This window comes from Lemur catta, chromosome 3, assembly GCF_020740605.2.
Source record: "Lemur catta isolate mLemCat1 chromosome 3, mLemCat1.pri, whole genome shotgun sequence".
Taxonomy (NCBI): domain Eukaryota; kingdom Metazoa; phylum Chordata; class Mammalia; order Primates; family Lemuridae; genus Lemur; species Lemur catta.
The window spans coordinates 5,663,014-5,678,938 of NC_059130.1; positions in this window are offsets into that span (position 1 = coordinate 5,663,014).

Consider the following 15,925-nt stretch of genomic DNA (forward strand, 5'->3'; position numbering starts at 1 on the left):
ATTATGCACATACATACTTGATTTTATCCTACAGATCTCTGAAAAATCTGTTCATTTTTCTTCATTCTTTTTTTCTTTATGTTCTTCAGACTGGATAATCTCTAAAGATATATTTTCAAATTTTCTGATCTTGTTTTTCTGCCAGCTTAAATCTCTACTCTTGTTCCTAAGCACTGGTAGAGGATATGTGGAGCAGGAGGATATATGTCTTAGTTTTGGGCATGTTTAGCCTGCTAGTAAGGTATGCCCTTTTTTATGTCTGTACCAACACTTTGAGCATTGTATAAAGCCTATTCTCCATTATCTGTCAAAACTCAACTGTGTTTCAGCCCAGTATAATATTTGAAAGTTTTCAGGTTATACTTCTCAAGTAGTTTTACTTGTCCAGTTTCTTGGAGTTTTTGCTTATGATTATATAGCTTAGTATTCAGCAAAATAGTCAATGATATTTCTATGGATATTTTTATAGCTCTTATATTTAGGTCCTTTTTTTTTTTTTTTAAGAATTTAGCTCCCAAATTTCCAGCCACTTCATCTCTATGAAGTCTTATCTCTCTCTTCAACTGATATGATCTGTCTGTGATCTCTTCCACTGAAAAGGGTATAGAAATAATCTTTCAGGAGAAATTAGAACTAAGACAAGGCTCCCCTTATTAGTTTTGCCTAAGTGATCACGATCCTGCACTATTGTTGCCCAATGCATAAAAATACTTGCTTTATATATTTAGTATGGCTTTTTAAATGTCTTTACACTAGGAAAGTGCTGTAAGAGAATATTACAGTAGACTCTGAAACTTTGTAAATTAGGTCCTGATTTAGTTATGTGTAGGAGACGGGGCTATGTAGAAAGTCTTCCCTGTGGAAATGACTTTGAGTTCAGATCTAAAATCTATGTAGGAGTTAATTAGAGGATAGAGACTAAAGAAATAGTTTATGAGCTGAAGGATCAGTGTGGGCAAGAATTTAAAGCTAGTGTGCATGGCTATATATAATATCAACCAATAGGAGAGTTTGGATAGCATGTAGAAGAACAGAAAAGTGTCATGACAAAAACTCACATATAGGCAGGTGCAAGATCATCAGGGTTTTCATTCTATAAACAACTGAAGGCAATTTAAATAAGGCATGGCATGATAATGCCCTATATTTAGATTTTTTTTATGTTTTTAGTTTTTCAGTCATATATTTTCTTTTTTTAAATCATGCACCTATATTTTATCCATCAAAAGTAGATGCATATTGTAAGTAATGATAATTTGTTATTTTTACTAGCCTTCCCTTGACCTTGTGATTTTCCCTTGAAGAATTATTTCCTATATATTCACCCATATAAACTTTTATTATAATCTGCAGTATTTTATTATTTTATTTGTTTACATATATGTACTTTTTCCATTCTAAAGTAAATGCCTGGAATTTGGTGTCCAGTCTTAATAGTTCTCTGCATCCTATAGACTCAGAATAGCAAATTTTAAAATAGCACATTTAAACTATTTTGTGCTTGCTGAATAAATCAATAAATTATTTTATGATATTTTCTTCCATAATTGATAATTTAGAAAATTTGAGTGGGTAAATGTGTTATTTACATGTTTGTCATGTTTAAAAATGTGTGGTTAAAATAAACCCTTTTAAATTATGAACAGAAAGAAGAAACATGGATAAACAAATACAATATGTAATAACCTTCAGGCATCTGTAGCAAGAAATCTATAGTAACTTATAATATTTATAAATGACTTTAGAATAAAATGATTTATAAGTCTTAGAAATAAAATAAATAACTTTGTTCATGTATCATGTAAGCCATTTATGAAAATGTTTAAAGGGAGTAGGATAATATAAAATTGCAACTATGATGTAATAAAGTAAATTCAAGATTGCTGGTGAGATTGGGATGGCCTATTTGATGTCATCAATTGCAATTAGTTGGGATTAATTATGTAACTTTTTGTAAAAAATCAATATGCTATTTCATAATCTTAAAATGAATACATTTTTAATGTAACTACTGCTTTAAGGTCAAAATTTAATTGAGGTGTTTAATTGGAAGTGCAGGAAAATGTACCTGGACACATTCGGTGCAATATTGATCTTAAACTCCTTAATGAGACATTTTTATGGCATAATATAATTATAAAACAGTATATCCTCCTAATTTTATATGTTTTACTTTTTTTTGCTTTCTCATTCTAAGATTAATTTTTCTCAGCCTTTCATTATCACATCTTGAAATATTAAAATATTTTTCTGAAGACACTAAAATTGATGACGCTTTAACATGAACCATGCAGTTGTACAGCTTTTCTAACTATGTAAACTTTGGTTGAAAATAATTTATATGTCTATCAACAGATAAATGGGTAAAGAAAATGTGGAATATACATACAATTAAATACTATTCAGCCTTAAAAAGAAGTAAATTCTGCCATTTGCAACTACATGGATGAAACTGGAGGACATTGTGTTAAGTAAAATCAAGACAGACACAGGAAGACCAATAATATATGCTACGGTTTGAATATAGTCCCCCGAATTCATATGTTGGAAATTTAATCCCTAATACAATAGCACTGAGAGATAGGACCTTTAAGATATGATTATGTCACAAGGGCTGAGCCCTCGTGAGTGGAATAATGATTGAACCAACCCGTTCCTTCATGCATGACATTGGGTTAGTTACCGCAAGAGTGATTTCCTAATAACGTGATGAGTTTGGCCCCCTTCCTCTTGCTCTCTCTCTTGCTCATGCTCTCTTGCCCTTCCACTTTCCACCATGAGATGACACATCAAGAAGGCCCTCCGCAGATGTGAGTTCCTCAACCTTAGACTTCCAAGCCTCTAGAACTTTAAGAAATAAATTTCTCTTTTTAATGTAGTACCTAGTCTCAGGTATTCTGTTAAAGCTGCAAAAAATAGAATAAGATAATCTATGATATTACCTATATGTGGAATCTAAAATATTCAGACTCAGAAGCAGAGAGTAGAGAGGTGGTTTGTCATGGGCTGGACGAGAGGATGACGGGGAAGTGATAGTTAAAGTGCACAAAATTTCTGGTTCTCTGGAGACCTAATCTGGATACCTGGAGTGCCTATAGTTAACAATACTGTATTACATATTTAAAATTTGCTGAGAAGGTATTTCTTAAGTTAAATGTTCTTACCACACACATATAAAAATAGCAATAATAATGGGCAGGAGGAAACTTTGGAAGATGATGGATATGTTTATGGGCTTGATGGTGGTGATGTTTTCAGGAGTGTATTACTTATCCACAAATTCACATATACATTAAATAGGTTATAGTATTTGGCATATCAATAATACCATCAATGAAGTGGTTTAAAGAATAAAAGAAAAAGAAAAAGAAAAAAGAAAACTGGCTTCATATTAGTAAAATACTTTGGCTCCTGCAAAGATTTTCTGGTTCAAAACTTCACGGCATTGACCTCCACTGCTAGCATGTTCTTCCTTAGTTCTGGTGCCCTTTACATATCCTCTTTGTAGGCTTTGATGAAACTCTCCTTGCTTCCTACCATCCTGTATCTTCTTAATGGGAAATATAACTGTGGAAATAGATTGCTATTATTTAAGACATATATATAACTCCTTATTCCCCCTCCAATCTCATAAACCCAAATCTCTTTCTCAGCTTCTCAACTAAATGTTTGCCCAAAGTTATAACTGTATTTCTCTTTCCTTAATTTCCATTTGTAATTTTTTCCAGATATATAACTGGCATGATGAGCTTATCAATGTTTATTAAGTAACAATAATAAACAGTTTGATCAGAACTCTGTCAGAACAGAGATGAATAAAAATTTTAAGGCATGCCACTAAACGAGCGATGGACCAAGTGTATGATCAAGAGACCATATAATTTTCTTTACTGTATTTTTCCTTCTCATGGCTCCAAACAAAGTAAGTTTTACCAAAAATGTATGAAAGCAAGCCATACAAATATTAATATTTTAAAGTGGTGAAGATATTTACAAGTTATAAACTAGGAAACGTTGTTGGAGTTTACTATTTAAAATACAATAATATCTACCCAGGATTATAACCAAGGGTTTACCTTAGTGATTCAAGTTTTCTTATTTTATAATATAAGTTTATTAGGGATTACTAAATAGTGATTTAAAATCATGCATTTCCTCTACAAAAGTTATGGGAACTTTATGAAGGTATGAATACATGAATAATATAAAACATGCACATTAATTACAATTAATGTGGTTATTTTTAACAGTTCAATCATCAAAGAAGAGCAAGAGTGATAGATAAGCATATTTTAAGAAACAGAATCTGTTTATGTTACATAATTTTCTATTTTAAAAACATAAAAATACACAATGTGTTTCAGGCACAATTCCGCATGAATTACCTCATGCAGACTTTATTAGGTAGCTTTAATTAATATTTACATTTGATAAAGGGAGAAACTAAATAGAGGTTAAATAAAAATGCTTTATAGTATTTATGAATAAGTGGAGATTCTTAACTATGCTTGTTAGAAATGGAACTTAGTTTTAATCAAATATTTTCTTGAACAAAACTGAGGTATCTACTATATTTCACAGTCTGAATATCATCAATAACTGAGTTAGGATTAGTACAGTTTTAGAACAGGATCATGTATATAATTTGCTATTTTCTGAATCTGTGTTCATAATTCTTATTAAATCTATTATTTTGATCATAAAGGAAGCACTTTTCCATAAACTACAAAATAGAAAATCAATTTTTTTTTTCTCATTTGGTTTAGGGCATGGACATGAATTACTAAACTCAAAACCTTTTCATTTCTATCAGGTAATATGTAATTTTTTTCAGCATCTCCGTAAGTATTATTGATTGTTTCCTTTTCTGATAATACATAAAGTCAATGTAAATTAACCCAAATTTTAAATATTTTGCATCTGAAATGTAAAGAAAGTGTAATAATTAATTTTGAAATTATATAGGCATGTATCCATGCAGAGTAAAAAAGTTAGGATATGGAGATGGGTTTTCTTAAATTTCTCTTTTAAGAGAAATTCCAGCTTAAACATCTTATATTCCACAACTCATTTCCATTTTCCATCAAATTTTAATATTTTTGCTTTGAATATTATTTAATATTTGTCTTGAAAGCTGTATCTTGCTAATCAAATATTTACCTTAGTTGTATAAAACCATAACTATTAATATTATTAATTTAATTAGGTGACAGTGTTCTTAATCTTATGCTGCCTGATGACAGGGATTTGTGTTCTGACTGATATTTTACAACATCCTTCAGTATTATCTAGTATTCTGTTTATTCCAATATCAACTAGTTTTTTTTGTCTGGAACATTTTTTTTTTTTTTAAGACAGATTCTCGCTCTGTTGCCCTGGGTAGAGTGCAGTGGTGGCGTCAGCCTAGCTCACAGCAACTTCAAACTCCTGGGCTCAAGCAATCCTCCTGCTTCAGCCTCCTGAGTAGCTGGGACTACAGATGTGCACCACCAAGCCTGGCTAATTTTTTTTATTTTAGTAGAGATGGGGTCTCGCTCTTGTTCAGGCTGCTCTTGAACTCCTGACCTCAAGCAATCCTCCCATCTTGGCCTCCCAGAGTGCTAGACTTACAGGTGTGAGCCACTGTGCCTGGCCCAACACTGTAATTTTTTAAAAATATGTTTTTTGAATCATTTTCAGCTAGAATAAATTAATACAATGGCCTGTGGCTTTAAATCACAATTCACACAAAGAACAAGTACATTTTTATTTCTTACATAAGTAAATCAGAATATAAAAAAGTTTTCACTAAGATGGTGAAGTAAATGCTTCTTTCTCTTCCATTTTTCTCTCAGAAACCTGAAAAACTGTGACACAAAGAATGAAAAAGAGAAAAGAATAAATAATCTCAATGAAATTAGGAGACAGCCATGATTCCCAGCTGTTAGAATACCATAAAAACATACTGCAAATAAATTGAAATTGGGACCAAATTGAGAGAGATACAAGATTTAAATTTACTTTTATAGATTCTGGATTGCAAACAATAATTACAGAAAATAGGCAGCCTAACTTGACTGATCCACTTATTAATTCATCCATTGGGGGCATGGATGGCCATGGGAATGTCCTGCAGCACTGATGAGTATCAGAGGTGGTGAAGGAGGGAATGCTGAAATAGAAATAGAAATATGTAGAAGATTGCATTGAAATTAAACAGTGCTGGTAGGTGGCGGTCATCTCTGTAACAATTGCCCAAGGCCAATTCATGTGAAATAAATGAAAACTCAAAGAAAGAGAATATAGGGACCCCATAAGGTAAATATATATTTCCGCTTGCTCTAAAGAAACAAATAGGCAATGTCGGTGCACCATTTGTAAATATCTTTGCCTGTAACCTTATTATATTTCTGTTGTTTCTTCTTTTGTTTGATTTACCTGCGTACAATGTCTTATCTGAAGGAATTTTTGTTTTATCTTAGATTTTCTTGTGTCTGTTAAATGCTTCAGGAAGAGTTTCCACAGAAATAAATGGAGACACAGGTCCTAAGAGGTTTTTGTCCAATCTAAGCTGGTCTGAAGGCTAATGGTTGGATGCCTATTATATTGGTGAACAATTAGTGAAAAGAAATTGGGCAAACTTTGATTCGAACCTTCATAAGAACACACCCTAACTAATTAATTCATTAAATAACTAGTTAATTCATTAAATAAGATCACATTGTTTTGTCCAAGTTTGGGGGTTAGAGATGGTTGGGCCACTGATGCTAGAGTCCCTTCTTATCCCAAGGGGCAAGAGACCACATGACAGCATTTACAAACATCTATTTTTGACCATCTTGAGGCCTTTGATGCCTTTGATCTGTTTTTCACGAGGTAGTCTATTTCAAAGCTGCTACCTCCTTCTAGAAGACCTTACACTTCCTATACAAAATCTCACTGTAATCCTAAACTTATTTCGAGAAAATGTTCTAGATAAAATTTAGGCTAATATTGGCCATTATGGGAAACTCTAGTTTTTGGAATAAATTTTATAAATGCAGTGAAATTATGTTCAAAAATTAATAATCTACTTTTAAAATTGGAATGCTGAGGCCTTAAAAAAAAATGCTTACTACAAAGTAATGTTTCTGAAAGATCCTTGAATTTCCTAAGCATCCTATACTTTGCATATGCCTCCTCTACTCAGCTCTGCTTTCACCAGCCAGTTATGCCCTTTCCATTCCCTCTGCTCCTTCTCTGGCCTCCTTAAGGAACAGCCCCCCTTTTCACAGTTTGTCTTAAGAAATCCACAATCACATTCCACAAAAGCTCCTTAAAATTAAACTTTCTTCAAAACTTATACTAGGATTTTCTTTAACTCTGAAGTTAACACAAGAAGTTCAATCCTTAGGGTCAAGTAAAACCACACACTGCTTTTCACCTAGGTAATTAAGTAATCATAAAAATTTGTTACTTCCTTCTTTCCATATTGCCATCCACTGATGCAACACTTTCAATCCAGCAACCTTACCATTCTTACCTGTTCAAGGAAAACTTCATAATTATGTTTCTGTTGTTCAAGAAGTGTTCATGTCTAGAAAAAAATCCTTGGTACACATCAGTACCAAATCTTGTCTTACAAGAGTTTATTGAAGGAACTTATATTAAAAATGAAAACAGAGTATGTCATTAAAAACTATGTCATATTTTGTAGAGTGACTGTCTTACCGAAGCTAAATCAGCTAACATGGCTACCCAAAGAAATTGCTCTTACAAAGCTATGAGACATTATACAGAAGTTAGGTAAAATTATTTAACAGGTTACTTATGCTAAACAGGGTCCTTTGACTTAATCTCATATAAAGACTTCTTTCAGAGCAGAGAGAGAAATCCATGGAGATGTTTAAGGATTCCATTACAGATGAACAAAACTTGGCCCAATATACTGAAAAGAAATTTAAAAAACTTAAACAATTAGGATATAAGACCCAAGAGGCTAAGATTTGGTGATGCCAGGGTGGTCATTGTGTAAATGAATGTTTGCCAGAGTGCTCTAAGAGATCATCCATCAAAGCAGGGGAAGATTTGCCACAATTTTTAGAAAAAAGTTGCATATGATAGCAAAAGATATAGCCTATTTATGACTAACTTGAAGATACATTTTTTGCTGTGATAATATAAATACCAATTTTTGTGTAATAAAGCATTGTGATTAAAAGCAATTTTCTTACTAAAGTATGAAACCTATAGAGCAGAAATATACTTGAATGGGGAATAATGTGTACATAATCTGTAATTACATCTAAACAAATTATAATGTCTACCAAAGAAACAAAGCCATATCTGTCAAAATTTACAAGCATGTATACCCAACTTATAAACATGTTAAAATAATTGAACTAAAATATTTTGGATGAAGCAGCGTTGAATATCAAATAGAAGAAACAACTTGAGTATGTCAGTATGCACTTTGTTAATGCTTTTACTTGCTCAGATATATCAGAATTTAGAGATATTTCAAACTTTGAGGAACTACTTTATATATCCACTGAAGTGTCCTATAATGATGTTAAAATTTTGGCAATATATCCCCTAAATTTTCATTGCATTGTTAATAAGGTATTGGATATCACTAAATAAAATATTAAATGAGTGGAGTACTAAAAGTATATAGAAAATGATTATTGAAAAAAGTTTGAAAATAGGAAAACATTAATATTCAAAACCAAGATAGAAGCTTAACAAATTAAACAATGAGGCTTCAAATACCATGAAAGATTTAATACTGAAATTCTGTAATTGCACTTTGGCAAGCTCATCTTATGGGAATAATATTTGGTTTGTAATTATATGGAATGTATTTTTTTGTGTTTGGTTTCCTTAGATTAGCTTGATGTTTTATGATATCTGCAGTCATTTTTATGTTAGTAACTTATTTGTATTGCTTATACACATGGATATACCACAATTTGTTTACCTATTCTCCTGTTGAAGAACGGTGAGCTATTTCCAATTTGGGGCTAATATGAAAAAACTGCTATGAACATTTATGTACACATTTATGTACACATTTATGTATATATAAATTAATAAAAATAAACAATGAAGCCTCATTGTTTAATTTGTAAAGTTTCTATCTTGGTTGTGAATATTAATGTTTGTCTATTTTCAAGCATTATAAAAATATATACTATTTATATATGTTCTTAATATTTTACTCATTAAATGTTTCTTAATAATATTCTTTGTGCTGTCTCCAGTTTGCGGTTAATATTAAAAAACTGCCATGAACATTTTTAATGCATATTTTTGTAGACATATGTTTTTATTTCTCTTGAGTAACTACCTAGAAGTGGTAAGTATATGGTAAGTGTATGCATAACTTTGGAAGAGATTGTCAAACTGCATTTTGAAGTGGTTGTGCTCGTTTTCCACGAGCAATGTGGAACAACCCCAAAGTGGAAAAGTTTGATATGGCCACTAGCAATGTATAAGAGCTTCAGTTACTCTACATACTCACCAATACTTAGAGGGTCAATATGTTTTCAACTTTAGCCTTTATAGAGGAGACAGTTTAGAGAATATGTAAATTTTTAAAGTATAAAAACTATCATACAAACGTTCACAAATAAACATCTAGGGAAAATATTTGCCAAACATGTCACACATGTCTAATTTTCTAAATATAAACAACATTTTACAAGTCAAAAACAAACAAAAAATCACCAAAATTTACTCAATACTGGACAAAGCAAACATATAGACAACATAAGAAAAAGAAAACACAAACTCCGTATCATAAATATATTATTTCTCAACCTAATTCATAATTAAGAAAATGAAAGCTAGAAAACACAATTTTTTAAATATCAAGACACAATCTTTAAAAATTTTATAGCATATAGTTCACGAGTTTGCAGAAAAATACATATTTGGTATAATGTTTGGAGGGGCAACTAAGCCATTTTTAAATATTTAATGATTCATATTATTTGAGGCAGGAGTTGCACTAAAACATCTGTCTCTTGAATGTATCAGTATATATGTACAAAAGTATATGTATAAAAAGTTTCTTTGCAGGATGTTTATGGTAGCAAAGAACTAAATGCCCATAAATGAGGAACTAGCTAAATAAATCTTGGCAATGACATACAATAGAAAACTAGTCACTAATATAGTCATTAAAATATTTGCAAATAGCTGACATTCTTTGTTTTTTTGGTCATTTTATCATAGTTTTTTTAAAGATGGGCAATAAAATATAATATTGTTTGTGAATAGCATTTCTTTGTTAATTGAAGTGAACTTTAAGCCACCTTCTACTTTTCTTGAAAAATAATTCTGAGTCAAAAAAGAATCCCAGGACAGTGACCCTCAATAAAAACATTCTTTGCACTTCTCACTCTGCTGCAAGTAAGCAAAAATTTTTTTAAGAAAATGTATTTATTGTTTACAAAATAAATGCTTTCTAAGACAGAACAAAACCATGGACTGACTTATACTCATAAGATGATAATTTCTCACATATCAATGCCATGTTGAAGTTCAGAAAAATGCTTCTTTTAACATTAAATTTGAGGTTAGATGATTCAAATAAGTAATTTACTTGGCATTTTATGTACTTCAGCATTGATATGAATTACTTTCTTCAACAATAACATGTTATGTATCTCAGAGCTTATGTGACTTGTTTTTTTATTTCTTAGGCAGAAAAAGATTATATTTCTAGGGATTGTGTAAGAAGAAAGCATTTACCTAAGATAACAGAAATAAAAGTTCTAGATAAGAATGCCACAGTAAATTCCATAAAACTGACAGCAGATACCTTTATGATCCATATAGCATAAATGTGGGTATAATGTACTCGAGTATATTTTAAATTGCCTAGAAAACAAAAATTAAAAATAGAAGAAACTTTTTTTGTAAGTCTTTTATAATTCTAGACCATTTCTTGTGTTTAACGTGGTTTATACTTTTGAATGATAAACAAAATGACCTGGGCTGCTTATATTTACCTATTGTTAAGTTATTTAATCCATTAACTATGCCAATGTTACATATTTTAACATTCTACTTTTTTTAAAAAAGCAGTCAAAATAGCATTTTTATCTCTGCTTTTAAGCAAAGCAGATATTTTTCAACATTTATTTTATATGGTTATACAATTTAATAAAACAAACTAAATATAAGTAATTTTTGTTGTTATATGGATGGAAAAGTGTTAATAAAATGCTTTGAATAATTTCATTATGTTAACATATACATACTTTTAGTATTTAACAGCATAACAGAACAAGCTCCATGGCTCTCCATTACAATCATGAAAAGCAGGTTAAGGTCTAAATTAGGCTTCACATAATATTCTCCCAATCTTTTTTAAAAGGTCTCCTAAGTATTTTCTTCTAGAATGTTTATTTACTGTCTAAATTCAGACTCTTTAGTTCTAATATTTCCCTCCTGCATCTGATTAAAAATTCTTAAAAGAGCTAAACTAAATTGTGTACACATTTGTGTGTGGGTATGTATGTTTAGTGGTACATACTAGGAGAAAGTGTATTTTTGAAATTTTGAAAACTTAAAAAGTGCTTTTACACTCATGAGACAACTATAATAATAAATAATGCTGTGATGATCACATATTTTGGGGGATGCAAAAAATATTAGTGTTGAAATGTGTATGTGGGTCTTACATTGTTATTTCAGGTTGAGCATCCCCTCTCCAAAATATTAGGACCAGAAGGGTTTTGGATTTTAGATTTTTTGAAAAATATTTCAGATTTTGAAATATTTGCATAGACATATGAAATATCTTGGTGTTGTGACACAAGTCAAACATAAAATTTATTTGTGTTTCATATGGACCTCATGCACCTAGCCTGAAAGTAATTTTAGATAATAGTTTTAATAATTTTCAGCATGAAACCAACTTCGTGTACATTGAAACATCAGAAAGCAAAGATATTATCTCAACTGCCCATGTGGACAATCTATGGTTGTTTGACATCACCATCATTTCTGACTTTAAATTTATATGCTACCATAAGCAATCATTTTCTTATGCTTATTCACACATAAGTGTGTAACAGTGAAAAATATGAAACAACATTAATACAGGGAAAAAATAATGTGCTCAGGTTAATTAAGCAGCACAGTAGCATCACCAGAATACCTGTATCATCTGTTATACAAAAGCAACAACAAACGACTTATGGGCTTTCAGTCTCCACCTACAGTGCTGTGTGTTGATTTAAAGGTTACTGTACGCTGTATTTTATTATTTTTTTAGGTGAGAAGAAACATCAGGAGCAGTTGAGGGACCAGGAAGTGGGTCCTCTAGTTAGGAGGAGGCATTCTGGTGGAAGGCTTTTGAAAATGTATTCTCTAGCGTCACCTGCCTCATTAACAACAGTTTTTGTCTTAAAAGTCCCTCTTTGATTTTACAAAATGACATGATTTTTTGTTCTGTTAAGAATGCACACTGCTCTAGTCCTTCAGTAACCCCATCACACATTTTCACTGTGTCATGGATAGGCACTTTTTCTGCAGTGTTAATAATGTCTTCATCGTCCCTATTATTACAATCACCTTGATTCAGAACCATTTCACCTATTTCACCAGCAATGAATGAACAACTGGAGTCTCATAATCTATGTTAAAAACTTCTTCCATATCTACTTCCTCCAGCTTACTGACTGATACTGTTTGGATATTTTTCCCCTCCAAATCTCATGTTGAAATTTGATTGCCAATGTTGAAGGTGGGGCTTAAAGAGAGGTGTTTTGCTTATGGGGGCAGATCCATCATGGATGGTTTGGTGCCACCTTGTGGTAGGTAATGAGTGAGTCCTTGCTCTACTAGTTCCCATGTCAACTGATTGGGGTTTTTTTTGTTTGTTTGTTTGTTTTGCTTTGTTTTTTTTTTTATATATTATTTATTTCAGCTTATTATGGGGGTACAAAAGTTCAGGTTATATATATTGCCCATGTCCTCCCCATCCTCCTGAGTCAGAACTTCAAGCGTGTCCACTCCCCAGACAGTGCGCATCGCACTCATCATGTAGGTATAAAAAAGAGCCTGGCCCCCGTCCCCTATCTCTCTTGCTCCTGCTCCCTTGCCATGTAATCTACACAACAGCTCCCCTTCACCTTCCACCACGAGTGAAAGCTTCCTGAAGTCCTCGCCAGAAGCAGATGATGTGCTATGCTTCTTGAAGAGCCTGCAGAACTGTGAGCCAAAGAAATCTTTTTTTATTTATAAATTACCCAGCTTCAGGTATTCCTTTATAGCAATACAAATGCACTAAAACATTGATGGACTCTGAAAGTATATTCTTTGCATATGTAAAAAAGGTCAGATATCATTTTTTCCTCACTTGACATACAGAATCACCCAAAGTCAGCACCTTGTTCATCATCACCACTGAATATGCTCATAGGCCCGAAGTTATACCAGGCATGCACCACTGTGTCATTAGTCACTGTGTTGCAAGCACTGGCAACACCATATATGACATCCTTCATTCTAAACTCCCTTTGGAAACCTTCCACACCCATGCCTCTGTTCACTGCCGCCAGCATGTTGTTTGAGAAAGTTCTTTTATATTTACTCTTTATTGTTCTAAGGATAAATTAATAAGGTCACAATTGAGGGAAAGTACATGCAATAAATATTTTTGATGAGAATTGCAGGTGGAGGATGAGCAGAACAGTTGTCAAGGAGTAACAAATTCTTGCAGCCATCATCCAGTTCAGCTTCCCTGCAGTGGGCATGAGCTGCTGGTACAAAGCGTTTGTGAAACCAATCAGAAAAGATGTCCTTGATGATCCATGGTTTTTGTTAGCATAATTATGGGCCAATAAGTAATTCTCTCCTTGAAAACAGGAAGGATACAAGCTTTTGCCTATCACAGCAGCTTTACAGGTATGCATGCCTGCTGCATTAGCACATCCCAGCACAGCTATTTTGTCCTGGTATCCTTAGTCCCTGCAGGAAATGTCTCAACAGCCGTAGTCAGTGTCTTTCTGGGGCAACAATGCCAAAACAGTGATATTTCATCACCATTGTAGACTTGTTCTGGCATCACATTTTCACTGGCAATGACCTTAACAAACTTAATGTATTTCTCCACTGTTTTATGATCTGCAGATATTTTATCACCCTAAATATTTAAAAATTTGATGCCATATCTTTTCTTAAATTTTTGCATCCAGACTGTTGAATACTAACAGCTCTCTTCAGATTTTCAGTTCATTGTGATGGATCTTTGTTTGTTTAAAAATCAGCATTCCATGAAGCGGCATATGTTCACTGGAACATTGATGGATTCATGTGTTCAATACATGATTAATGTTTTCATTTTTTACCTTTATGCAATGTTTTTCTATTTTACCCTAACTTCTGTTCATCACTTTTACTGTAGAACTTTATCAGCAACTTCTGTTGCTTCATGTCATATATGGCAGTGATCCCAACATCACACAATTCTGTAAGACATCTTATGTCACTGTTCAGTTTCTTCAACTGTGACTTTTTTTGCTAGAGATAAACATGAATGCTTCCTTTTTTAACATTGTTACACGTAGTGGTACCTGCACATCTTTTTGGCATTTCCAGTAGTATCTTTATACCACAGAGCAGAGAATAAGCAAAAAAATACCTCGAATAATGTACATAGGTCTTGTCTATGTGTAGGGCACCATGGGGAACTTGCATTGCCCTGCACACATGCCATTTTTACCCTCTGTGGGTGTGCTGGCATAAGGGAAACTGGTCATGTGTGTAAAAGGTATATTGCAGCTGAAGGGGGCTGGGAGGGTATTTTTTCCCTTGGGGATGCTGAATAGAATAAAATGTGTGTCATTTGCCGGCATTTTGACTGAGACCTGTTCCGTAAGGTCAGCTGTGGAATCTTCCACTTGCAGCATCATGTCGGTGCTCAGAAAATTTTGGATTTTTATACCATGGAGTACTACTCAGCTATAGGAAACAATGGTGATATAGCACCTCTTGTATTTGCCTGGAAAGAGTTGGAACCCATTCTACTAAGTGAAGTATCCCAAGAATGGAAAAATAAGCACCACATGTACTCACCATCAAATTGGTTCCACTGATCATCACCTAAGAGCACATTTAGGAATAACATTGATCGGGTGTCGGGCAGATGTGGGTGGGGGAGGGGGTGGGTGTATACATACATAATGAGTGTGATGCACACCGTCTAGGGGATGGACACCTTTGAAGCTCTGACTCAGGGTGGTGGTGGGGGCAAGGGCAATATACATAACCTAAACTTTGTACCCCCACAATATGCTTAAATAAGAATAAAAAAAAAGTTAACATAAAAAAAAACCAACTGCTAAAAAAAATATTTTGGATTTGGAGCATTTTGAATTTGGGGTTTTAGGATTAGCAAAGCTCAACCTTTACTAATTTATTTTAAAAGATTTTCAATGTAATGAGGGATTGAACAGCTCAGAATAACTTAACTTTAGCAAAGGACTACATGCCTTCAAATATGACTTTATCTTAAAGAATTGTAGGCATATGCTATTAGCTAGATTTGATTTTTCTGTGCATCAATTTAGTTTAAAACATTTAAATAAATATTTGGTAGTAAAATATCAAGTCTTTGTTCAATTACTAAATATAAGTAAAATACTAAGCATCGACCAATCTTTGTACAATGTTATGCAAACACATTTTGTAAGTTTTCATGGGAATATTTCTGTTATTGACATCCTAAGTTTGAGTTATAGACTTGATATCTAACTGGAAATACTAGTTGGAATACCTCAGGATTAGATGGAAGAGAATAATAGCTCCCATTATGTGTCAGATACTATTACATAATGCATTGATCTCACCATGTAGTCCTGGCAGATGTTTTGATTTCATGTTTTCAGATATAACTATAACAGTGACAAATGTTTAATTAACAAAATATTATCTCAAATATTACTAATGA